Below are 24621 nucleotides of genomic sequence, written 5' to 3'. Positions count from 1 at the left end.
GCATTTTACAAACCTCTAGCTAGCCACAGAGCACTGATTGGTGTGTTTTTACAGAGCACTGATTGGAGCATTTTACAAACCTCTAGCTAGCCACAGAGCGCTGATTGGTGTGTTTTACAGTCCTAGCTACAGAGTGCTGATTGGTGCATTTTATAATCCTCTTGTAAGACAGAAAATTTCTCCAAGTCCCCACCCGACCCAGAAGTTCAGTTGGCTTCACCTGTCAGCTTTGGTAGCCTAGAGTCACAAATGAGAACAAATGTCATTGTCCTATGGCATACTAGTTTTACATCAGAAGAGGGAAGATCTACTTAGCAGTGAGGGGCCTTGGGCACAGGACTGGATAGTTGAATGGGTTCGTTCTCTGGAGGGTTCTAAATATGGCAAAGTAAAGGATAAGAGATTCTTGAAGTTTTAAAAGACTTTAGAAGTTGTGCGTCCAACCTCCTTTCTTTTATAGTTCTAGCTTCTTGAGTCTTAGTAAAATGACTAAATACAGAAGATCAATTACCCTTTTTCTGTAAAGAAAAAAAAAAAAGTTTGCCCTCAGCCACCCGGCCTACTATCAGTGGAGCTGAATTCAATTACACGCACATTTCACTCTTGCTCTTTCTTCTGCTTGTTGTAAAAGTCCCAGTTAACCAGGGAAAAGAGAGGTTGGCTAAAAACGAGAAGGATCTCAAATTGATTTTTAAAGCCTATTGAGAAACACGAGAAGAGGTATATGCGTGAGGTTCTTCTTTGAAAGAGTATTGTGTTTTGAATTACTTTTGAAATTAAAAGACCAATAGCTCATGAAATAAGCAGCAATTGTATAGTTAGAAATATAAAAGAGATTTAGAAAAGATGGATCCTCTATATGACAAGTCTTTGTCATACCTTCTTAGAATCAGTTTATGGTGGAAAAGAAAGTCTAGGAAAGTTCTTTGGATTTTTTTTTTTTTTTTTTTTGAGACAGAGTCTTGCTCTGTTGCTCAGGCTGGAGTGCAATGGCTCAATCTCGGCTCACTGCAAACTCCGCCTCCCGGATTCAAGCGATTCTCCTGCTTTAGCCTCCAAAGTAGCTGGGATTACAGGCACATGCCACCACACCTGGTGAATTTTTGTATTTTTAGTAGAGACAGGGTTTCACGTTGGCCAGGGTAGTCTCAAACTCCTCACTTGCAGTGACCCACTTGCCTTGGCCTCCCAAAGAGCTGGGATTACAAGTGTGAGCCACTGCGTCCAGCCAGCTTTTTGGATTTTTAACATCACAAAGGTTTTGCCAGACCAACCAGACTGCCTACCCCCACCTCCCAAATTAGTTTCTCCTGAAACTGTCAAACGAAGGAACACAAAATAGAAACGTACATAAGAAATTCTTTCAAACCAGTCAGTACTTTGCTAGCTTCACCATGCTGCAATGTGTGATTCGCACAGCAGACCAGGAATGGTATTGTTTTCTGTAGACAGGGCAACCATGGACTTGAGCGGATTGTAAATCCAAGTTGCTGAGAAAAAGCTCATGATAGCAACCTGGGGCACCACCATGAGAATCTTAATGTGCTCTTTCTTAACACCTTGTTCTTGACTTCGTTCATTTGCTTCTGATTATTTTTAGTGTTGTCAATTATTTAGCTAACAGGCAGAAAACTAGGCTTTTATTGACATCCAAAGGGACTCTCCTGAGTGTAATAATGAAGGCAGTTTATCGAATGCCTGTGAGGTTGCTTTCTAATTGTACGCATTAATCTGCCCGTGCAAGCTGGCTGAAAATACACAAGCAGATTGCACATGCAGATGGAGCACACAGGATGGTTTTTATGGAAAGACCTCTGGAATGTACTTTTGCAGTACTGTCTTTTCCCTAAAAATCGAATGACTGTGACTGTTTCAATGAGCGGCTGAGAGCAGAACAGATTAATGGTGCATTAAGTCTGCTACTCTGGCTGGGGACAGACTCCAATTTCACAATTTAGAATTAGTTTTAGGATTCTTGAGCCTGAAAACAGGGTAGAAATCGGCAGTTAGCCTTGGTGTAAGTTTCAAGGTTATTTTTAGTCTCTGTAATTATTTACTACTTATAAAAATTCATGTGTGATACCTTTGGGTGGACTTTTCTATTAGATAGAAGATGTGAAGTAACAGTTGATAAGCCCTTTTGAAAAAACAATCATAGGATTTTATGATTTAGGTTCTTTGAAACATTGGGTAAAATAAATCTCAGCATTTTAAATTTTAATTGGTAATTTGTTGTTGGTGGTGGTGGGGTGTAGTCATCTTTCCAATTGTGTTTTTTTGGATGAGTGTTAAGACAGGTTTGAATTTTGAGCCTATTTAACCAGCTAGGGTAGGAAAGTGAGTGAAGCAGGACAGATGCATTTTGTATGTGGGTATTAGGAAAAAGTGTTCTTTTAAGAATTTTCTGGAGATGTAAGAATTGGCTACATTTTAAACATTAACAATTTAAAATTCATGTCTAATAATCACTTGATGACCAAAAAAGAAAGGCCTCTCTCTTCTTCTTTTTTTTTGAGATGGAGTCTCATTCTATTGCCCAGGCTGGAGTGCAGTGGCTCAATCTCAGCTCACTGCAACTTCTGCCTCCTGGGTTTAGGTGATTTCTCCCACCTCAGCCTCCCAAGTAGCTGGGGCTATAGGCATGCACTACAATGCCCAGCTAATTTTTTGTATTTTTGGTAGAGATGGGGTTTCACCATATTGGCCAGACTGGTCTTGAACTCCTGACCTCTTGTGATCCACTTGCCTCGGCCGCCCAAAGTGCTGGGATTGCAGGCATGAGCCACATGCCTGGCTCAAAGCCTCTCTTTTCAACCCTTAAAAATATCAGATTCTCACTTATCTCTCCTTGATCTGGGAAAGACCTGGAAGGGGTAAGAGTGTCTCTATAGATGCAAATTTACCCCACAAAAGACAGCTTTACAGGGCCATTTCAAAATATGTCAAAGAAATATATTTTGGGGTGAAGTATTTTTATTTCCTTCAGAGTCTGCTGTCTGTCATGTGATGCTGTACCAGAGTCAGGCTGGAATTTGGTATCTTATTGCCACAAAGAGTCTGTTAGGGCAGTCTATGATGTCTATTTTAATGTACTGGTTAGTTGTGCCTAAACTCCAAAAGGGAGGGAGCATTTAGAATTTGGAATTTAGTTTCTCTTTTAGTTTTTCTTTCTGGAATTCACTTGGCTACACGGGGATCCAGTCAGTCTGTTGGGGGCGCTTGGGATTTTATTTTTTGTTTACACATTAAATGTAACAGATTATATATTCATATGGTTTTAAACTACTAAAGTGCTTTGTTCTTTTAATCAAAGTAATAAGCTGCTATGAGGCTGAGTGCTGTGGGTCATGCCTATAATCCCAACACTTTGGAAGGCCAACATGGGTGGATTACCTGAGGTTAGGAGTTTGAGACCAGCTTGGGCAACGTAGGGAGACCTCATCTCTACAAAAAATACAAAAATTTGCTGGGGGTGGTGGTGCATGCCTGTAGTCCCATCTTCTTGGGAAGCTGAGGTGGGAGGATCGCTTGAGGCCAGGAATTTGAGGTTACAGTGAGCTATGATCATGCCACTGCACTCCAGCCTGAACAACAGAGCGAGACCTTGTCTCACCAAAAAAAAAAAAAAAAAAAAAAAAAAAAATGAAGCCACTCTGGAGTTCCTGCAGAGAGCTTGGTGAGAATCGGAGCATGGCCACTTCCCCATGGCCTCCCAGGAAAGCTGGGGTCCAAGGACAAGCGAACCTCTGCCCTGCAGGCATCTGAAGCCCTTGCCATGGCTGTGCACCAGCAGGGCCCAGGCCTTGATGCAGAGGAGGACCCCTCTCTCCACTCTACCTCTTTGACCATCAGGCAGCCGCCTCTGGTCAGCCCAGACCCAGCTGGCTGCTGGGCCTCCTGGCCTAACCCTGCCTGGCCTAGATGAAGCCTTCAGGATGCAGTCTCTTTGGGTGGCACTGGTGTGTGGGGTGGGAAGCCTGGCAGCTGTGGGAACACCGTGGAGAGTGCTTTGGGGTGAGGCCTGGAAGACAGGTCTGCAGACGGACCCGACTCCGCCACCTCTGTGGGCCTAGAACCCTGCAGGACCGAGGCCTGGGGTGACCACTCTGTCCCGGTTGGGTGAGGCCTGCCTCATTCTTGATGACAATGGACTAAGCAAGGCCTTAGTGGTCCAGAAGGTGAACAGAGCCCTGACGGATGAAACTGCTAGAATCCACCAGGCGGGGTTGATCTCCCCTCTACCATACCTTCATATCAGAAGAGAAATGGTAGGATAATAAGCCACATTTGGGCAAGTGGAAGGGCCCACTGGTCTTTGGAAAGATATACTGGCCCTGTATAGAAGACCTGTGTATGTAATAGGAAGAACTGCTCTCAACTGACCTCCCCAAACTTTTAAAAGAACGCTTGCTACATCTAGCCCTTCTAGATGTAAAGAGGTTTTGCTAAATTATGATAAAAGAGTCATAAATCACACATCTTGCAAATGCTCACTTCTTAAAAAAATCATAGAAAATGTCTCCTGGAATGACTTTTTGAAATGGATTTGTGCGACCACCTCTGCAAGTGACATTGGGATGACATGTCCACGTTTGTTCAGTGGGTAAGAGGACTTGGGGTGGAAGACCTGAGAAGGAGGAGGAGAAGGCTCCGTGCCAGAATGATCATATTTAGGAGACATTTTCATATTTTAACCATGGCTTTGTGTGTGTATTTTATTCCTCACCACTGTATACATGGTTGGTAATATTAAGTACTGTTTTTTACTTTTTTTTTTTGGAAGTGTCTGGGTTTTCTTCTAGATGTTCTGAAGTGCCTGATATGTGTTAAAAGTGCAGGTAGTAAAATAACACATTTTGTGAATATATCTTTTTGTTGACATTCATATGAAATGTTTTTAGTGGGGACTGGCTTTGCAAACCACCCCTTCAGTAATACAACATTGTGTTTCAGGGGAGGAGGTGGAGGTGGAAAGAGCTCTGTGCCCATGTGCCCATAGTGAGGCAAGAGTAACCATTGTCCCTTATGTCTGTGAGTGTTGTTTTACTTATCTGTGTTTACAGTGTATATAAAGCAGTGGTCCCCAACCTTTTTGGCCTAGTGAACTCGCTTTGTGGAAGGCAATTTTTCCATGAATGGGACAAGGGGGATGGTTTTGGGATGAAACTGTTCCACCTCAGATCGTCAGGCATTCGTTGGATTCTCATAAGGAGATGTAACCCAGATCCTTCACATGCGCAGTTCACAATAGGGTTTTTGCTCCTATGAGATTCTAATACCGCTGCTGTTCTGACAGGAGGTGGCGCTTGGGTGGTACTGCCCACTCACTGCTGCTGTGGGCCCAGTTCCTAACAGGCCACAGACCAGTACCCATCTGGCCCACGGGTTCGGAACCCCTGATATAAAGTACAACCAAGTCCTAATTTATAACATCTAGTCCTTCTAGATGTTAAAGAGGTTGCCTATGTATGACAAAAGTAGAGTTTGTAGACTAATATATTGTATAAATTTTGTTTTACAATTCCTAGGAAATACTGTCTTCAGAAAATTTGAACATTATTGAGTTGATGGGGGAGGAAAGAGTTCTAGTTCAGAATGTTTATAGTTTGAAAGCATTTTCAAACTATAACTATCCTTACATGTGTGCAGTTTATTCAAGACTACTGTATATGTAGTAGACACATTAACCCCTTATCTAAACTATTTAGGCTATCTAGATGTTTAGAAGTGCCAGTTAAATGTTAAATGTAGAAGTAGTAAAACATTGCTTTTTAAATATATTTTTGCTACAATGGATAGGAAATATCTTCTTTTGTAAGTGGAATTGATAAATCATCTCTGAGCAGTATACTACTATCCATACTTGTACAGTGTTTTAGGGCAGGTGGGAAGGAAGGAATTGCAAAAGGTAAAATGCTAGTGTTTGTATTTGGATATTTTCAGCACCATTTTCTGTATGTTTAGTGCATTTAGTTTTGCTATGTGTATAGGGTATATAATGGACAAATGAGTCCTAATTTTGCAACATCTAAAGAGGTACCAGTACATGAGAAAGTACCTGGTAAAACCAGTACATTCCATATACTTTGTTCTGAGATTCATAGGAAAGCTTGTCTTCTGGAAGTCACTTCTGGATATGAATTTGTTCAACCATCTCTAAGCATTATACATGGCCTCTACTTGTCAACTGCATTGAAGGCAGAGGGAAGGAAGTAAGGAGGGAATGGTTCAAGGCCCAGATGGTCATATTTAGAAGATGCCTGAGATTCTAATCATTGTTATGTGTGTGCAATTTTATTCAACAGTGCCGTGTACATACTGGATAATTCTTATATGAAATATCTAGTCTTTCTGTATACTTAGAAGTGCGTGGTATGTTTAAAAGTAGGACTACTAGAATAATGCTTTTTGTAAATAGCTTTTAAAAACAAATGGGAAATACTGTCTTCAGAAGTGGAATTGTTAAACCACCTCTGTGAACAGTATATACTACTCTCAATACTTGTTTGTTGGGTTGAGGGAGGTGGGAGGGAAGAAGTTGCAAAAGGTGTTTTGCTTTGCTAGTACATACTAGAAAATTTCAGCTAATCCGTCACCCTGCATGATATGTACATGTCATTTAACTTTGCTACACTTTATGTATTGTGTACATACTGGACAAATGGGTTCTTATTTCATATCTAGTCTCTACAGTGGAAAACTTAAGTCCTATTTAAAACAGCTTGTCATTTGAGATGTTTAAAAAGGCACAACACGTTAAAAGTAGAAGACAAAAGTAACATCCATTAGGTATTTTTGGTTGTTGTTATTTCTCAGGAGTGGTTGCATTTGGGAACAGTGTCATTCAGCTTGGTGTTTTGGAGAGTGTGCTGACTGTTCATTGGATGGTGGCAGGTGCGGGGAGGAGCAAGTATGCTGAGAGGCTGTGAGTTAGATTCGTTCAGATTATCTAACCATTGTTCTACATGTGCATTTTAATTAACATTGGTGTGTATCAAAGGATAAACAAGTCCTAATGCTCAAAGTTTGTTAACAGTAGAGGTAGTAAAATAATTCCTTTTCAAATGTCCTTTTGTTAGTTTTTAGGAAGTCCTGTCTTCTGGGAGTGACCTTTGTTAACCTGCCTCTTGGAGCTAGATGTCGTTCTGTACTTAGTCACTAGGATGGTGGAAGAGGGTGAAAGAAAGGGCTTTTTGCTAGTATCCCCATATATAGAAGAATGTCTTGGATTATAACCATAGGTCTATGTGTGCATTTTGAGTAAAGTGCCTGTGTTTATTGTGGACCAAGTTAATTATTTTGCAATATCTAAGCTTTATAGATGTCCTGAGGTAACAATGTATGATAAAAAGTAGAGCTAGTGAATTAGCCAATTTGTACTTTTTTGGGGGGGGGGGTTATAATTGATAAAAAAAAAAAAGATGCATGTTGGACATGGAATTGTTAAACCACTTCTGAGCAGTGTAGGTCAGGGCTTGTTCTTTAAGTTGGCAGCAGAGAGGCAGAATGAAATAAAAAGGGAGCGATGCATGCAGATGTGTTCATATTTACGTTTTGATGCTAGCCATTGAGGTAGCTGTATCTCTTTTGGTCGTATTACAGGAATACATTAAGTAATTAAATAGAAACATACCTTCTTGCTAATATTTTATGTAGATCTGATAATTTTCCTAGAAACATTATGCTTAATATACTCTGTTGCTTTATGTTTCATTTTAAATTGAGCGTTAAGGGAATGCTGTATTTTAATCAGAACGCTGCCAATACCTTTATCCAGAGGCCTGTGTCTATTTTTGTCTTCTATGAAACTTTTGTCTCAAGAAAGATGTGATTACATTCTTTTTTCTTTATTGTTATTATTATACTTTAAGTTCTAGGGTACATGTGCACAATGTGCAGGTTTGTTACATATGTATACATATGCCATGTTGGTGTACTGCACCCATTAACTTGTCATTTACATGAGGTATATCTCCTAATGCTATCCCTCCCCCCACCTCCACCCCACAACAGGCACTGGTGTGTGGTGTTTCTCACCCTGTGTCCAAGTGTTCTCATTGTTCAACTCCTACCTATGAGTGAGAACATGCGGTGTTTGGTTTTCTGTCCTTGCGATAGTTTGCTCAGAATGATGGTTTCATCCATGTCCCTACAAAGGACATGAACTCATCCTTTTTTATGGCTGCATAGTATTCCATGGTGTATATGTGCCACATTTTCTTAATCCAGTCTATCACTGATGGACATTTGGGTTAGTTCCAAGTCTTTGCTATTGTGAATAGTGCTGCAATACACATACATGTGCATGTGTCTTTATAGCAGCCTGATTTATAATCCTTTGGGTATATACCCAGTAATGGGATGGCTGGGTCAAATGGTATTTCTAGTTCTAGATCCTTGAGGAATCGCCACACTGTCTTCCACAATGGTTGAACTAGTTTACAGTCCCACTAACTGTGTAAAAGTGTTCCTATTTCTCCACATCCTCGCCAGCACCTGTTGTTTCCTGATTTTTTAATGATTGCCATTCTAACTGCTGTGAGATGGTATCTCATTGTGGTTTTGATTTGCGTTTTTCTGATGGCAAGTGATGATGAGCATTTTTTCATGTGCCTTTGGTTGCATAAATGTCTTCTTTTGAGAAGTATCTGTTCACATATTTTGCCTACTTTTTGTTGGGGTTGTTTCATTTTTTTCTTATAAATTTGATTAAGTTCTTTGTAGATTCTGGATATTAGCCCTTTGTCAGATGAGTAGATAGCAAAAATTTTCTCCCATTCTCTAGGTTGCCTGTTCACTCTGATGGTAGTTTTCTTTTGCTCTACAGAAGCTCTTTAGTTTAATTAGATCCCATTTCTCAATTTTGGCTTTTGTTGCTATTGCTTTCGGTGTTTTAGACATGAAGTCCTTGCCCATGCCTATGTCCTGAGTGGTATTGCCTAGGTTTTCTTCTAGGGTTTTTATAGTTTTGGGTCTGACATTTAAGTCTTTAATCCATCTTGAATTAAATTGGTATAAGGTGTAAGAAAGAGATCCAGTTTCAGCTTTCTACCTATGGCTAGCCAGTTTTCCCAGCACCATTTATTAAATAGGGAATCCTTTCCCCATTTCTTGTTTTTGTCAGGTTTGTCAAAGATCAGATGGTTGTAGATGTGTGGTATTATTTCTGAGGGCTCTCTTCTGTTCCACTGGTCTATATCTCTATTTTGGTACCAGCACTATGCTGTTTTGGTTACTGTACCCTTGTAGTATAGTTTGAGGTCAGGTAGCATGATGCCTCCAGCTTTGTTTTTTTGGCTTAGGATTGTCTTGGCAATGCGGGCTCTTTTTTGGTTCCATGTGAACTTTAAAGTAGTTTTTTCCAATTCTGTGAAGAAAGTCATTGATATCTTGTTGGGGATGGTATTGAATCTATAAATTACCTTGGGCAGTATGGCCATTTTCATGATATTGATTCTTCCTATCCATGAGCATGGAATGTTCTTCCATTTGTTTGTGTCCTCTTTTATTTTGTTGACAGTAGTTTGTAGTTCTCCCTGAAGAGGTCCTTCACATCCCTTGTTTTTTTTTTTTTTTTTTTTTGAGACGGAGTCTTGCTCTGCCACCCAGGCTGGAGTGCAGTGGCCGGATCTCAGCTCACTACAAGCTCCGCCTCCCGGGTTCACGCCATTCTCCTGCCTCAGCCTCCCGAGTAGCTGGGACTACAGGCGCCCACCTCGTCGCCCGGCTAGTTTTTTGTATTTTTAAGTAGAGACAGGGTTTCACCATATTAGCCAGGATGGTCTCGATCTCCTGACCTCGTGATCCGCCCGTCTCGGCCTCCCAAAGTGCTGGGATTACAGGCTTGAGCCACCGCGCCCGGCCTCACATCCCTTGTAAGTTGGATTCCTAGGTATTTTATTCTTTTTGAAGCAATTGTGAATGGGAGTTCATTCATGATTTGGCTCTCTGTTTGTCTGTTATTGGTGTATAGGAATGCTTGTGATTTTCGCATATTGATTTTGTATCCTGAGACTTTGCTGAAGTTGCTTATCAGCTTAAGGAGATTTTGGGCTGAGATGATGGAGTTTTCTAAATACATAATCATATCATCTGCAAACAAGGGCAATTTGACTTTCTCTTTTCCTACCTGTTTATTTCTTTCTCCTACCTGTTTGCCCTGGCCAGAATACCCTTTATTTCTTTCTCCTACCTGTTTGCCCTGGCCAGAACTTCCAACACTATGTTGAATAGGAGTGGTCAGAGCGGGCATGGGCATCCCTGTCTTGTGCCAATTTTCAAAGGGAATGCTTCCAGTTTTTGCCCATTCAGTATGATGTTGGTTGTGGGTTTGTCATAAATAGCTCTTATTATTTTGAGATACATCCCATCGATATGTAATTTATTGAGAGTTTTTAGCATGAAGTGCTGCTGAATTTTGTTAAACGCCTTTTCTACGTCTATTGAGATAATCATGTGATTTTTGTCTTTGGTTCTGTTTATATGCTGGATTACATTTATTGCTTTGCGTATGTTGAACCAGCCTTGCATCCCAGGGATGAAGCCCACTTGATCATGGTGGATAAGCTTTTTGACGTGCTGCTGGATTCGGTTTCCCAGTATTTTATTGAGGATTTTTGCATCAACGTTCATCAGGGATATTGGTCTAAAATTCTCCTTTTTTGTTGTATCTCTGTCAGGCTTTGGTATCAGGATGATGTTGGCCTCATAAAATGAGTTAGGGAGGATTCCCTCTTTTTCTATTGATTGGAATAGTTTCGGAAGGAATGGTACTAACTCCTGCTTGTACCTCTGGTAGAATTCAGCTGTGAATCCGTCTGGTCCTGGACTTTTTTTGGTTGGTAGGCTATTAATTATTGCCTCAATTTCAGAGCCTGCTGTTGGTCTATTCAGGGATTCAACTTCTTCCTGGTTAAGTCTTGGGAGAGTGTAAGTGTCCAGGAAATTATCCATTTCTTCTAGGTTTTCTAGTTTATTTGCGTAGAGGTGTTTATAGTATTCTCTGATGGTAGCTTGTATTTCTGTGGGGTTGGTGGTGATATCCCCTTTGTCATTTTTTTATTGCATCTATTTGATTCTTCTCTCTTTTCTTCTTTATTAGTCTGGCTAGCGGTCTATCAATTTTGTTGATCTTTTCAAAAACCAGCTCCTGGATTCATGGATTTTTTGGAGGGTTTTTTGTGTCTCTGTCTCCTTCAGTTCTGCTCTGATCTTCATTATTTCTTGCCTTCTGCTAGCTTTTGAATGTGTTTGCTCTTACTTCTCTAGTTCTTTTAATTGTGATGTTAGGGTGTCAATTTTAGATCTTTCCTGCTTTCTCTTGTGGGCATTTAGTGCTATAAATTTCCCTCTACACACTGCTTTAAATGTGTCCCAGAGAGTCTGGTATGTTGTATCTTTGTTCTCATTGGTTTTAAAGAACATCTTTATTTCTGCCTTCATTTTGTTATATACCCAGTAGTCATTCAGGAGCAGGTTGTTCAGTTTCCATGTAGTTGAGCGGTTTTGATTGAGTTTCTTAGTCCTGAGTTCTAGTTTGACTGCACTGTGGTCTGAGAGACAGTTTGTTATAATTTCTGTTCTTTTACATTTGCTGAGGAGTGCTTTACTTCCAACTATGTGGTCAATTTTGGAATAAGTACGATGTGGTGCTGAGAAGAATGTATATTCTGTTGATTTGGGGTGGAGAATTCTGTAGATGTCTATTAGGTCCGCTTGGTGCAGAGTTGAGTTCACTTCCTGGATATCCTTATTGACTTTCTGTCTCGTTGATCTGTCTAATGTTGACAGTGGGGTGTTAAAGTCTCCCATTGTTATTGTGTGGGAGTCTAAGTCTCTTTGTAGGTCTCTAAGGACTTGCTTTATGAATCTGGGTGCTCCTGTATTGGGTGCATATATATTTAGGATAGTTAGCTCTTCCTGTTGAATTGATCCCTTTACCATTATGTAACGGCCTTCTTTGTCTCTTCGGATCTTTGTTAGTTTAAAGTTTGTTTTATCAAAGACTAGGATTGCAACCCCTGCTTTTTTTTGGTTTCCATTTGCTTGGTAGATCTTCCTCCATCCCTTTATCTTGAGCCTATGTGTGTCTCTGCATGTGAGATGGGTCTCCTGAATACCACACACTGATGGGTCTTGACTCTTTATCCAGTTTGCCAGTCTGTGTCTTTTAATTGGAGCATTTAGCCCATTTACATTTAAGGTTAATATTGTTATGTGTGAATTTGATCCTGTTATTATAATGTTAGCTGGTTATTTTGCTCATTAGTTGATGTGATTTCTTTGTAGTATGGATGGTCTTTACAATTTGGCATGTTTTTGCAGTGGCTGGTACTGGTTGTTCCTTTCCATGTTTAGTGCTTCCTTCAGGAGCTCTTGTAAGGCAGGCCTGGTAGTGACAAAATCTCTCAGCATTTGCTTGTCTGTAAAGGATTTTATTTCTCCTTCACTTATAAAGCTTAGTTTGACTGGATATGAAATTCTGGGTTGAAAATTCTTTTCTTTAAGAATGTTGAATATTGCACCTCACTGACTTCTGGCTTGTAGAGTTTCTGCCGAGAAATCTGCTGTTAGTCTGATGGGCTTCCCTTTGTAGGTAACTCGACCTTTCCCTCTGGCTGCCCTTAACATTTTTTGCTTCGTTTTAACTTTAGTGAGTCTGACAATTACGTATCTTGGGTTGCTCTTCTCGAGGGGTATCTTTGTGACCTTCTCTGTATTTCCTGAATTTGAATGTTAGCCTGCCTTGCTAGGTTGGGGAAGTTCTCCTGGATAATATCCTGCAGAGCATTTTCCAACTTAGTTCCATTCTCCCCATCACTTTCACATACCCCAGTCAGACGTAGATTTGGTCTTTTTACATAGTCCCATATTTCTTGGAGGCTTTGTTCATTTACTTTTACTCTTTTTTCTCTAAACTTCTCTTCTCACTTCATTTCATTCATTTGATCTTCAATCACTGATACACCTTCTTCCAGTTGATCGAATCAGCAGCTGAAGCTTGTGCATGTGTCATGTAGTTCTTGTATCATGGTTTTCAGCTCCATCGAGTCATTTAAGGTCTTCTCTACACTGTTTATTCTAGTTAGCCATTAGTCCATTCTTTTCTCAAGGTTTTTAGCTTCTTTGCAATGGGTTCGAACATCCTCCTTTAGCTCAGAGAAGTTTAGAGAAGTTTGTTATTACTGATCTGAAGCCTTTCTCAATTCATGAAAGTCATTCTCCGTCCAGCTTGGTTCCGTTGCTGGTGAGGAGCTGCATTCCTTTGGAGGAGAAGAGGCGCTCTGATTTTTAGAATTTTCAGCTTTTCTGCTCTGGTTTCTCCCCATCTTTGTGGTTTTATCTACCTTTGGTCTTTGATGATGGTGACGTACAGCTGGGATTTTGGTGTGGATGTCCTTTCATTTGTTAGTTTTCCTTCTAACAGTCAGGACTCTCAGCTGCAGGTCTGTTAAGAGTTTGCTGGAGGTCCACTTCAGACCCTGTTTGCCTGGGTATCACCAGCAGAGGCTGCAGAACTGCAAATATTGCAGAACGACAAATGTTGCTGCCTGATCGTTCCTCTGGAAGCATCATCTCAGAGGGGCACCTGGCTGTATAAGGTGTCAGTTGGCCCCTACTGGGAGATGCCTCCCAGTTCGGCTACTCGGGGGTCAGGGACCCACTTGAGGAGGCAATCTGTCCGTTCTCAGATCTCAAACTCTGTGCTGGGAGAACCACTACTCTCTTCAAAAGCTGTCAGGGACGTTAAAGTCTGCAGAAGTTTCTGCTGCCTTTTGTTCAGCTATGTGCTGCCCCCAGAGGTGGAGTCTACAGAGGTAGGCAGGCCTCCTTGAGATGCGGTGGGCTCCACCTAGTTCGAGATTCCGGGCTGCTTTGTTTACCTACTGAAGCTTCAGTAATGGTGGGTGCCCCTCCCCCAGCCTTGCTGCAGCCTTGCAGTTCGATCTCAGATTGCTGTGCTAGCAGTGAGCAAGGCTCCATGGGCGTGGGACCCTCTGAGCCAGGTGTGGGATAGAGTCTCCTGGTGTGCCGTTTGCTAAGACCATTGGAAAAGCGCAGTATTAGGGTGGGAGTGACCTGATTTTCCAGGTGCTGTCTGTCACGGCTTCCCTTGGCTGGGAAAGGGAATTCCCTGACCCCTTGTGCTTCCTGGGTGAGTTGATGCCTCGCCCTGCTTTGGCTCATGGTCTGTGGGCTGCACCCACTGTCCTGCACCCACTGTCCGACAAGCCCCAGTGAGAGGAAGCTGGTACTTCAGTTGGAAATGCAGAAATCACCTGTCTTCTGCGTCACTCACGCTGGGAGCTGTACACTGGAGCTGTTCCTATTCGGCCATCTTGGAAGCTCCACCTACATTCTTTTTTCTAACAGATTGAGTTCGTGTAGTGTATTTTTGGTTATCAAAATACTTATATAACTTTGGGATTTTCAATTGGTAAATATTCATGGTATGAACAAGCATGATACATAGGATAAGATCTCAATCCTATAAAATTGGATATTGTTTCTGTATACACACAGGACCTAGAAGGACATGTCAAACTTACAACTGCTTGTGTTTGTGGATGAATTTGTTCTTTGCTTCTTGTGTTTTTTTAGTTTACTTTTAAAGAAGAAAGATTATTTTAAAAGCTTGAAAAACACCTGCTAAGTAATTTTGAACCTGTGGAATGTCAGGCTCAATATTTGGCACATTTCATATAGGCTTTTTTTCATTTAATTTTCAGATTAACTCTATTAGGGATGTATCGTCTCCATTTTATAGGTGGAGGCTTGGATAATTAAAATTTCCCAAAGTCACAGAGACAGTAAGTGATGCAACTAAATCTAGGTCTTGAGATTTTGGGGGGTTAGGGAAAATAGGTAATTGAGAAGCATAATATGTACTTTGAAGGTCAGGAATATCTGAGTAGGGTGTAGGGGTGGTGAGCACTGTAGAAACACAGGCTACCTGTGGAGAGGACTATTGGAGAGGGTAGGACAGACAGCTCAGAGAGAAAGACTGGAGTAGTTGACTTCTATTTCTTCCTGCCAAGATCTAGATTTTGCTAGAATAGGCAAAAGTAAAGCTGAGGAAATGTGTCTGCTTTCTCTGTGATCAGCATATATGAATGACCTCCTCTTCCCAGGCCCAACATGGATTAGTACCGTAATTAAACTTACTGTAGGATAGATGGGCTTTTGTGACCTCTCCTGGCTGCACTCGATTCCTAGGTACAATTTCCAGCATTATTTCTAGGGGAGAAAGGGCTCAGTTCTAAAAATCTCAGTTGGAAAAGCTCTTGGAACCAAGCCCATTCCAAAATAGGGCCTTCCTGTTTCTAAATTGCCTTGCACCACCTTGAGCTCAGCCTGTCGATTATAATATTGGGAAGTTTTCTTCATTTTTGCCATTGAAACCGTGCATCTTTTTTACTTCCATGTGAATAATAGTGTGATTAGTTCCTATGGGGCACATCTTCATCTTTTTTAGTCTCCTAGAGCTGAGAATCCAGGCAGGTCTGCTGAATATGCACACATAGGCACCAAGTTTGCTTTCCAATATGCTCACAAAACTTCTAATGCCCTTCATGGGAGCTTCTGAAAGACACTTAAGGGCTCAGTTGATCCCTTATCCATATGGTAGGCTTAAATCCAACCTTGAATTTTATAATCCAGGTAAGGTGAATAGAAAGTCATCCTATTCATAACTTTCTATCTTATGCTAATAAAGTGAACTTATAGACACAAAAATCTCATATCTATTTTGTTCAGAATAAGACTGAGCAGCTTATGAAAAATCTGGTCAGAGGAATTCCTATTGAATGTAAAATTACATTGATGGTTAAAACCATGTCAAAATCTCTACCCACTATCAATTCTCCCTGCAGATATCCTAGTGTATGTTACTTCGTTTTCATTCCTACTGCCACTGCCCTGATGTCAGTATTACCACATGCCACTTGAATCATGGCCTGTGTCTTTTGTGATTCCTTGTCTTCCCTGAACTACTGTAATGACTTTGTTACTATCTTTGCAACCAGTCTCTTCATTGTCTTACATGTTTTGTCAAGTTTAGTTTTCTAAAACATAGCTTTGTTCATGTCACTCTACTGGTCAAACAGATTTGATTATCTCCTATTCCTGCTGCCTATAAAATGAATTCCAGACTCCTTAGCCACACCATGGCGAACCATGGGCCATCTTAGATGTCAGAAAGGACTTATAGCATTTGGGTCTGTGTCATGTTGATGTGGTTTGGCTGTGTCCCCACCCATATCTCATCTTGAATTGTAGCTCCCATAATTCCCATGTGTTGTGGGAGGGACCTGGTCGGAGGTAATTGAATTATGGGAGTGGATCTTTGCCATTGCTGTTCTTGTGATACTGAATACGTCTTATGAGATCTGGTGGTTTTATAAAGGGCAGTTCCCCTGCACCCACTCTCTCTTGCCTGCTGCCATGTAAGATGTGTCTTTGCTCCTCCTTCACTTTCCGCCATGATTGTGAGGCCTCCCCAGCCATGTGGAACTGTGAGTCAATTAAACTTCTTTTTCTTTATAAGTTACCCAGTCTCAGGTATGTCTTTATTAGCAGTGTGAGAATGGACTAACACATAGGTGATTTAGGGGAAGGTTTAAGGAAGCAGAACTTTGCTCTGTATTGAATGTTATCAGGAAGCAAGGATAGGTCTATGATGAGATATCTTAATCAATCCCATCTAGAAGGAAGGAAGACCAGAGTGAGACTCATGCTGTAATTGATAAAAAAGCAGCAGTCACTCATATTAGCCGTAATTTTGGGATGTTTGGTCACTCTTGTAGTTTGTACAAGGTCCATGTATTTTTCTGTGTTCAGACATGTTATAGAGTGATCTTGTTTTTGTTACGAGCTATTATAGTCATAATGACTTCTTCTGATGTTGACATTATGTGACATTGGTTACTTTCAACAGGAGAACACCAAGGCCTAGCTGTGAGTGCCAGACCAGTTTTTTATTTTTTATTTTATTTTTTATTATACTTTAATTTCTGAGATACATGTGAAGAATGTGCGGGTTTGTTACATGGGTATACACGTGCCATGGTGGTTTGCTGCACCCATCAATTCATCATCTACATTAGGTATTTCTTCTAATGCTGTTCCTCCCCTAGCCCGCCACCCCCTTACAGGCCCTGGTGTGTGATATTCCCCTCCCTGTGTCCATGTGTTCTCATTGTTCAGCTCCCACTTATGAATGAGAACATGCGGTGTTTGGTTTTCTGTTCCTGTGTTAGTTTTCTGAGAATGATGGTTTCCAGCTTCATTCATGTCTCTGCAAAGGACATGAACTCATCCTTTTTTTATATCTGCATAGTATTCCATGGTATATATGTGCCACATTTTCTTTATCCACCCCAACATTGATGGGCATTTGGGTCACTTCCAAGTCTTTGCTATTGTGAACAATGCTGCAATAAATATATGTGTGCATGTGTCTTTACAGTAGAATGACTTATAATCCTTTGGGTATATACCCAGTAATGGGATTGCTGGGTCAAATGATATTTCTGTTTCTTGAGGAATCGCCACACTGTCTTCTACAATAGTTGAACTAATTTACATTCCCACCAACAGTGTAAAAGTGTTCCTATTTCTCCACATCCTCTCCAGTGACTGTTTTTTCCTGACTTTTTTTTTTTTTTTTTTTTTGAGACGGAGTCTCGCTCTGTCACCCAGGCTGGAGTGCAGTGGCCGGATCTCAGCTCACTGCAAGCTCCGCCTCCCGGGTTCACGCCATTCTCCTGCCTCAGCCTCCCAAGTAGCTGGGATTACAGGTGCCCGCCACCTCACCCGGCTAGTTTTTTGTATTTTTAGTAGAGATGGGGTTTCACCGTGTTAGCCAGGATGGTCCCGATCTCCTGACCTCGTGATCCGCCCGTCTCGGCCTCCCAAAGTGCTGGGATTACAGGCTTGAGCCACCATGCCCGGCCTTTTCCTGACTTTTTAATGATCGCCATTCTAACTGGCATGAGATGGTATCTCATTGTGATTTTGATTTGCATTTCTCTAATAACCAATGATAGTGAGCTTTTATTCATAAAAGCTCATTGTTTGTTTGTTGGCTGCATCATTGTTTGTTGGTTGCATAATGTCTTCTTTTGAGAAGTGTCTGTTCGTATGTTTTGCCCACTTTTTGATGGGATTGTTTTTTTCTTGTAAATTTGTTTAAATTCTTTGTAGATTCTGGTTATTAGCCCTTTGTCAGGTGGATAGATTGCAACAATTTTCTCCTGTTCTGTAGGTTGGCCAGACCAGTTTTTGTCTTTCTCTGTATGCAATTAATAATTGGTAAAAAATAAAAGTTGACTAGTTCCTTTTTTACAAAATAGTTTCACTTGGTTTTCTTATCACTGGAACCTAGTACCATCCATGTTTTCCTTTTGGGAGGGCAGGGTATCTGGGGGTTAGACTGCCTGAGTTTAAATTACAACATTTTTCCTCATTAATAGAACATTATTTAACCTCTTGGGGCCTTGTTTCCTCACATATAGCCTGGGGTAGGGGGTAACAATAGCTGCTAACTCAGAAGAAGATTAATTGATACAATGCACGTAAGAGATCTAGGATAGTGTTTGGAAAGAGATGCTGAATACAATGTAACTCCAACAAGGACAGCAGAGGAAAAACTTAGGGAAAGTGAGCAGCCAACTTCAGTCTTGACCCCCAGTGATAGAGCCTGAGAACCTCTTCTTGATGCATAAGATTCACTAAGAAGGCCCTGGGGCCCAGAAAGTGCTCCTGGTAATCATGCTAATTAAATCAAAAGCTAGAAATGACTAAGTTCAGTGCGGAGGCATGTTGAAAACCAAGATAGGCCAAAAGCTAGACCTCTTGCACTTGTTAGCCAAGTTGTGAATGCAAAGGAAAAGTTCTCAAAGGAAATTAAAAATGCTACTCCAGTGAACATGTGAATGATAAGTAGGCAAAGTAGCTGTATTGCTAATATGGAGAAAGTTCAAGTGGTCTGGATAGAACATCAGACCAGCCAAAACATTCTCTTAAGTCAAAGCCTAAGCTAGGGCAAGGCCCTAACACTCTTTAATTCTATGAAAGCTGAGAGAGATGAGGAAGCTGCAGAAGAAAAGTTAGAAACTAGCAGAGGTTGGTTCATGAGGTTTAAGGAAAAGCCTGCTCCATAATATAATATAAACATGCAATGTGAAGTAGAATGTGCTGACGTAGAAACTGCAAGATATCCAGAAGATCTAGTTAAGATCACTGATGAAGATGTGTATGCTAAACAACAGATTTTTTTTTTTTTTGGACCGAGTCTTGCTCTGTCTCCCAGGCTGGAGTGCAGTGGTGCCATCTCGGCTCACTGCAACCTCCGCCTCCCAGGTTCAAGTGATTCTCCTGCCTCAGCCTCCCGAGTTGCTGGGATTACAGGCGCGCGCGCGCCACCATGTCTGGCTAATTTCTTGTATTTTAGTAGAGAAGGGGTTTCACCATATTGGCCAGGCTTGTCTTGGACTCCTGACCTCAGGTGATCCGCCCACCTCAGCCTCCCAAAGTGCTGAGATTACAGGGGTTGAGCCACTGCATCCAGCCTAACAACAGATTTTTAATGTAGATGAAATGGCCTTCTATTGGAAGAAAATGCCATGTAGGACTTTCATAGGTAGAGAGGAGACATCAATACCTACTTCAAAGGACAGGCTAACTTTTGTTAGGGGCTAATGCAGATGGTGACTTTAAGTTGAAGCCAATACTCATTTGCCATTCTGAAAATCCTAGGGCCCTTAAAAAAGTGTGCTAAATTGTGTGTATGCTCTATGAATGGAATAACAGAGCCTAGATGACAGCACCTCTGTTTACAACATGGTTTACTGAATATTTTAAGCCCGCTAATAAGACCTGCTCAGAAGAAAAGATTCCTTTCAAAATATTGCTGCTCGTTGACAATGCACCTAATCACCCATGAAAACAACATTAATTTCCTTGTATATTTTCCAGACCTTTAAAGTTAGCATATCTAAACTTAAACTTTTGATACTTTTCTTCCCAGACCTTGGTTCTAATACCTATTAGGATATTTGGCAGTATTTCTAAACCAAATATCAAAACCAAGAACCAAGGTTTGGGAAGAAGAATATCAAAAGTTCAAGGACAGAAATGCTAAGTTTGAGATGCCTGGAAGATATACAAGGAGATTAATGTTTTCATGCCTGCTAATGCAGTCTCCATTCTGCAGCCTATGGATCAAGGAAGAAATTTGATGTTCACATCTTATCATTTAAGAAATTGATTTTTTTAAGGCTATAGATGGTGATTCTTCTGACGGATCTGGGCAAACTAAATTGAAAACCTTCTAGAAGGGATTTACCATTCTAGATGCCATCAAGAACACTTGTGATTCATGGGAGGAGGTCAAAATATCATTAACAGGAATATGGCAGAGGTTGATCCCAGCTCTCATGGATGACATTGATGGACTCAAGACTTCAGTGGAGGAAGTCACTGCAGATGTGGAAATAGCAAGAGAACTAGAATTAGAAATGGAGCCTGAAGATGGGACTGAATTGTTGCAATCTTATGATCAAACATCGATGGATGAGGAGTTGCTTTTTATGGATGAGCAAAGAAAGGGATTTCTTGAGATGGGAACTACTCCTGATGAAGATGCTGTGAACACTGACTAAATGACTTAAAATTTAGAATATTGTATAAACCTAGCTGATAAAGTGGTGGCAGGGTTTAAGAGATTGACTTCCATTTTGAATGAAGTTCTGTTATGGGTAAAATGCTGTCAAACAGCATTGCATGCCACACACAAATCTTTCATGAAAGAAAGAGTCAATTGATGTGGCAAACTTCAATGTCTTATTTTAAGAAATTGCCACAGCAACTCTGGCCTTTAGCAACTACCACCCTAATTAGTCAGCAGGTATCAACAAGAGCCTCTACCAGCAAAAATGTTACAACTCACCCAAGGCTCAGATGTTAGTATTTTTTAGCAATAAAGTATTTTTAAATTAAGGTGTACATTTTTACAGACCTAATGCTATTGCACAGCTAACAGACTACAATACAGTGTAACAAAAACATTTATGTGACTCAATTTATTGCAATATTTGATTTGCTTTTTTGTAGTGGTCTGGAAGCAAACTCACAGTATCTCTGACATATGACTATACCTACATATTGTATGTAAGTTCAATAGGACATATTGATATTGGGGATGAAGAAGAAGGAAGAATCAAGGATGACTCCCAAGTTTCTGACTTGAAGTATTGGAGGTGTAGTTATGCCATGTACTGAGATGGGGGTTACTAGGTGAAAACCAAGGTTTGGGAAGAAAAAATCAAGAGTTTAAGTTAAGTTTAAGCTTATATATTTAGAAGAATATCAAGAGTTTAAGTTTGAGATGGCTTGGAGATATCAAATGGGCAGTTGTACACATGAATTTGGTCTCACTGAGCAGATGTGTGGGAAACATAAATTTAGGAATTATTAGCATGTAAATATAAAGCCATGAAAATGGATAAAGTCACTTAAGATGAAATTGCAGGTTTGAGAAGAGGGCCCAGGACCAAATACAGAGGAGCTCTATCATGTAGAGTTCAGGTAGATACTAAAGGACATCTGAGAGGTTGGGCAAATCAAGAGTGTGGTATCATGGAAAACAGGACAGACATGTTTCTGAAAGGAGAAATTAGTCAATTCTCCACCAGTGTTGAAAGGTCAAATGAGAGGAGGACCAGTGACGATGGCTGTGATCTTGACAGGAATGATTTGGGTATGATGATGGGGCTGAAGCTTGATTGAATTGGACTCATGAGTAAATGGAGATATGGGAATAGATTTGACATTTAGCAATAACTCTTGAATAATTTGAAAGTGAGAACAATGAAATGAGGCAGTAACTGGATGAGGCTGTGGAATCAAAAGTTGTCTTAAATGGGTCATGTTTGTATGCTGATAGAAATGATCCAGAAGAGGAGGGGAAAACTAGACACAAGGGAATGACAGAAGAAAAAAACTTGAGAAAGAATATATGAATAGGTTCCTGAGTATACATAACCAATGCTTAATGATTAGTCAGTGATTAAAAGGAGAGTACTTCCCCTATTATAATTGAGGAAGCACTCTTTACATTTTTGTTAAAGGAAGATAGGTATAGATATAGGAAGACTTAAAGATTTTGTGTTGGCAAGATGAAAGACTTATTTCTCTATTCTCAATGAAATATGAGAAGATTGTCAGCTGAGAACTGAGAACAAACAAAAGGTACAGGAGAAGAATTAATGAGTAGGCTGGGCATGGTGGCTCATGCTTGTAATCTCAGCACTTTGGGAGGCTGAGGCAGGTGGATCACTTGAGGTCAGGAGTTTGAGACCAACCTGAGCAAATGGTGAAACCCTGTCTCTACTAAAAATACAAAAAATTAGCCAGGTATGGTGGCAGGTGCCTGTAATCCCAGCTACTCGGGAGGCTAAGGCAGGAGAATCACTTGAACCCAGGAGGCGGAGGTTGCAGTGAGCCGAGATCATGCCATTACACTCCAGCCTGGGCAACAGGAGCAAAACTCCATCTCAAGAAAAAAAAAAAAATTAAAAAAAAAAAGAATTTATGAGTGAAATGGAGTAGGAGTAGTAGAATTCAGTAGGATGAAGCTGGAGTTAATGGACTTCATTTGAAGCCAGTCTACATCACCACTGCATCCTTCTTCATACCTCCCATCCCAAAACACCAGATATGTTATTTTTCCCAAGTTTGATTGATTGGTTTATTTGTTTGTTTGTTTGTTTGTTTGTTTGTTTATTCTGGTGCAGACTCAGAGAAGGCAGATGGTTGGCTTGATCTAAGTTTGAGATTTTTCCAGACATATATGATGGAAGCAGGGAGAAAAGAGAGAAAGGAATTTGTAAGGGAAAGATTTAAAAATTGGACTATGGGCTCTAAGCTGCACAAGAATTAAAATAGATGGGAACTGATGGTTAGAAAGAGGTGGGGAATCAGTGGTTTGGAAATCCCAGAAGACTGAAATGTTGTTATATTGATAGTACTTGAAAGAAGAACATGGACTGACAAAGTTGTATTCAGGAATGGAACTTATCAGATAGTTTGGAGAGAGGACATTTATTCATGACAACCATGACAAGGGTACGGCCCTGGCAGTGTGGCTGAGGTAGAGTGAAAAAGAGCTACCGGAGACCAAGAAATCAAGAAACACAGAAATCAAGAAACACAGCTTGTGGTTGGGGAGAGCACATAGGATATCCATGTTAACAGTAGTCAAGATAAGGAGGAAGGCTGAAGGGTTTTTTAAAAATAAATAAATGCATACTATATTTAAAAGGCAGTAACACTCCTTCCATTCTTCTTTCTTGTTTCTCTCATAGTATGGAATGGCAGGTAGAAAGATCTCTCAAAGATTGCTCCAGAGCCCATGGGAGTGACTGTTCTGGTAGATTTAGGGCTTTCCTGATGGGGGCCAGGCCGTGAGGGGGCAATGCTGGCATGGGACCCAGTCCCCTCTGTACTACTCATTAGCAGTCTGGTTGGTGGCAACCAGGTATAGAGCAAAGCACCCAGGAGGAAGCTCAGGACCATTACAACATCCTCCCCAACCACAACCCCAGCATGAAGACAATTGTTGGAAAGGTCCGGAACAGGTACTGAATAAGAAAAATCAAGTCCATAAACTGGAAGTGTCCAAGGTCATCAGTGTAAGTCTAGTGCAAATCCAACAATACCACCAAGTTGACCAGAAACACATTGCTCACAATGGCCATGGCAGCAGCCGAGGCCATCAACATCAAGAGGTAGATGAGAAAGTATTAATAACTGGCGCTCCAAGCCCAGATGTAGTTGTTCACCCAAACCCAATGATGATCAAAACGGTGCACACACGGCAGTCAGTGCTTAGATCAAGCTGGTGTTCATAAATCATAAGTAGAGCACCTCACCTCTTTAGAAACATCACTTCATTGAATTTATAAACTTGAAGAAATAATTCATTTGCTTTTGTTATAATGCCAGAATCAGTTACACAAGTTAGGGTGGAAATAAACGGGTCTACAATCAGAAGCAGATAGGGCAGAAGAAGGTAATACAGGAGAACTAGCTTTTGATGGTAGCCAAGTATTTCCCAGGTATATTCAGTATTCACCATTCCTTGCAAGACCAGGTGAAGGATAATGAAGGTATGGTTTCATGTATGGAAAAGGTAATGAAGCAATCTTTACATGGCTTTCTGAACACATTCTGGAATTATACAGGAAAATATCTATGCTCCTGCCCTGACCAGGCATTTCAAATCATGGGTTTTCTAGCAAAAAACAGGTCATAACATAACCAACTAGCACCAAAGCCAGTAGAGCAGGAAGAGAACCAGGAAGTCCATGCTGGGGGGTGTTCCTCTCGTTTGGATAATTTTCAGCCAGCAGCTCTGGTGTTCCTCCTTCCAACATTCACAGAGAATTCAAAAAGCAGCTCCTCTTGGGCAGCGGTGTCTGCCTGACATGGCGAGTAGCACCCAAAGCTGCAGAACATGCTTCCTTCAGGAGGCTGGGTCTGGCACCAGCCTTGACCAACTGCCAATTACGTGATGCCCACGCCTCCTGGGTGCCCCAAAGGCTGAAATCTTAAACAACT

The 24621-nt window shown here is 40.9% G+C and overlaps 1 protein-coding gene and 1 pseudogene across 1 annotated transcript in view; one reads left to right on the top strand and one right to left on the bottom strand.

Annotated features, from left to right (window-relative positions):
• LOC111527687 (epithelial-stromal interaction protein 1) overlaps positions 1 to 24621 on the top strand; it is an 82971-nt gene that overhangs the window by 12836 nt on the left and 45514 nt on the right. The gene's annotated exons all lie outside the window — the stretch shown is intronic.
• On the bottom strand, positions 217 to 24437 carry LOC116418445 (annotated as a pseudogene).

The sequence above is a fragment of the Piliocolobus tephrosceles genome, chromosome 14, assembly GCF_002776525.5.
Source record: "Piliocolobus tephrosceles isolate RC106 chromosome 14, ASM277652v3, whole genome shotgun sequence".
NCBI lineage: Eukaryota > Metazoa > Chordata > Mammalia > Primates > Cercopithecidae > Piliocolobus > Piliocolobus tephrosceles.
This window is presented reverse-complemented; position numbering and strand designations above follow the sequence as displayed.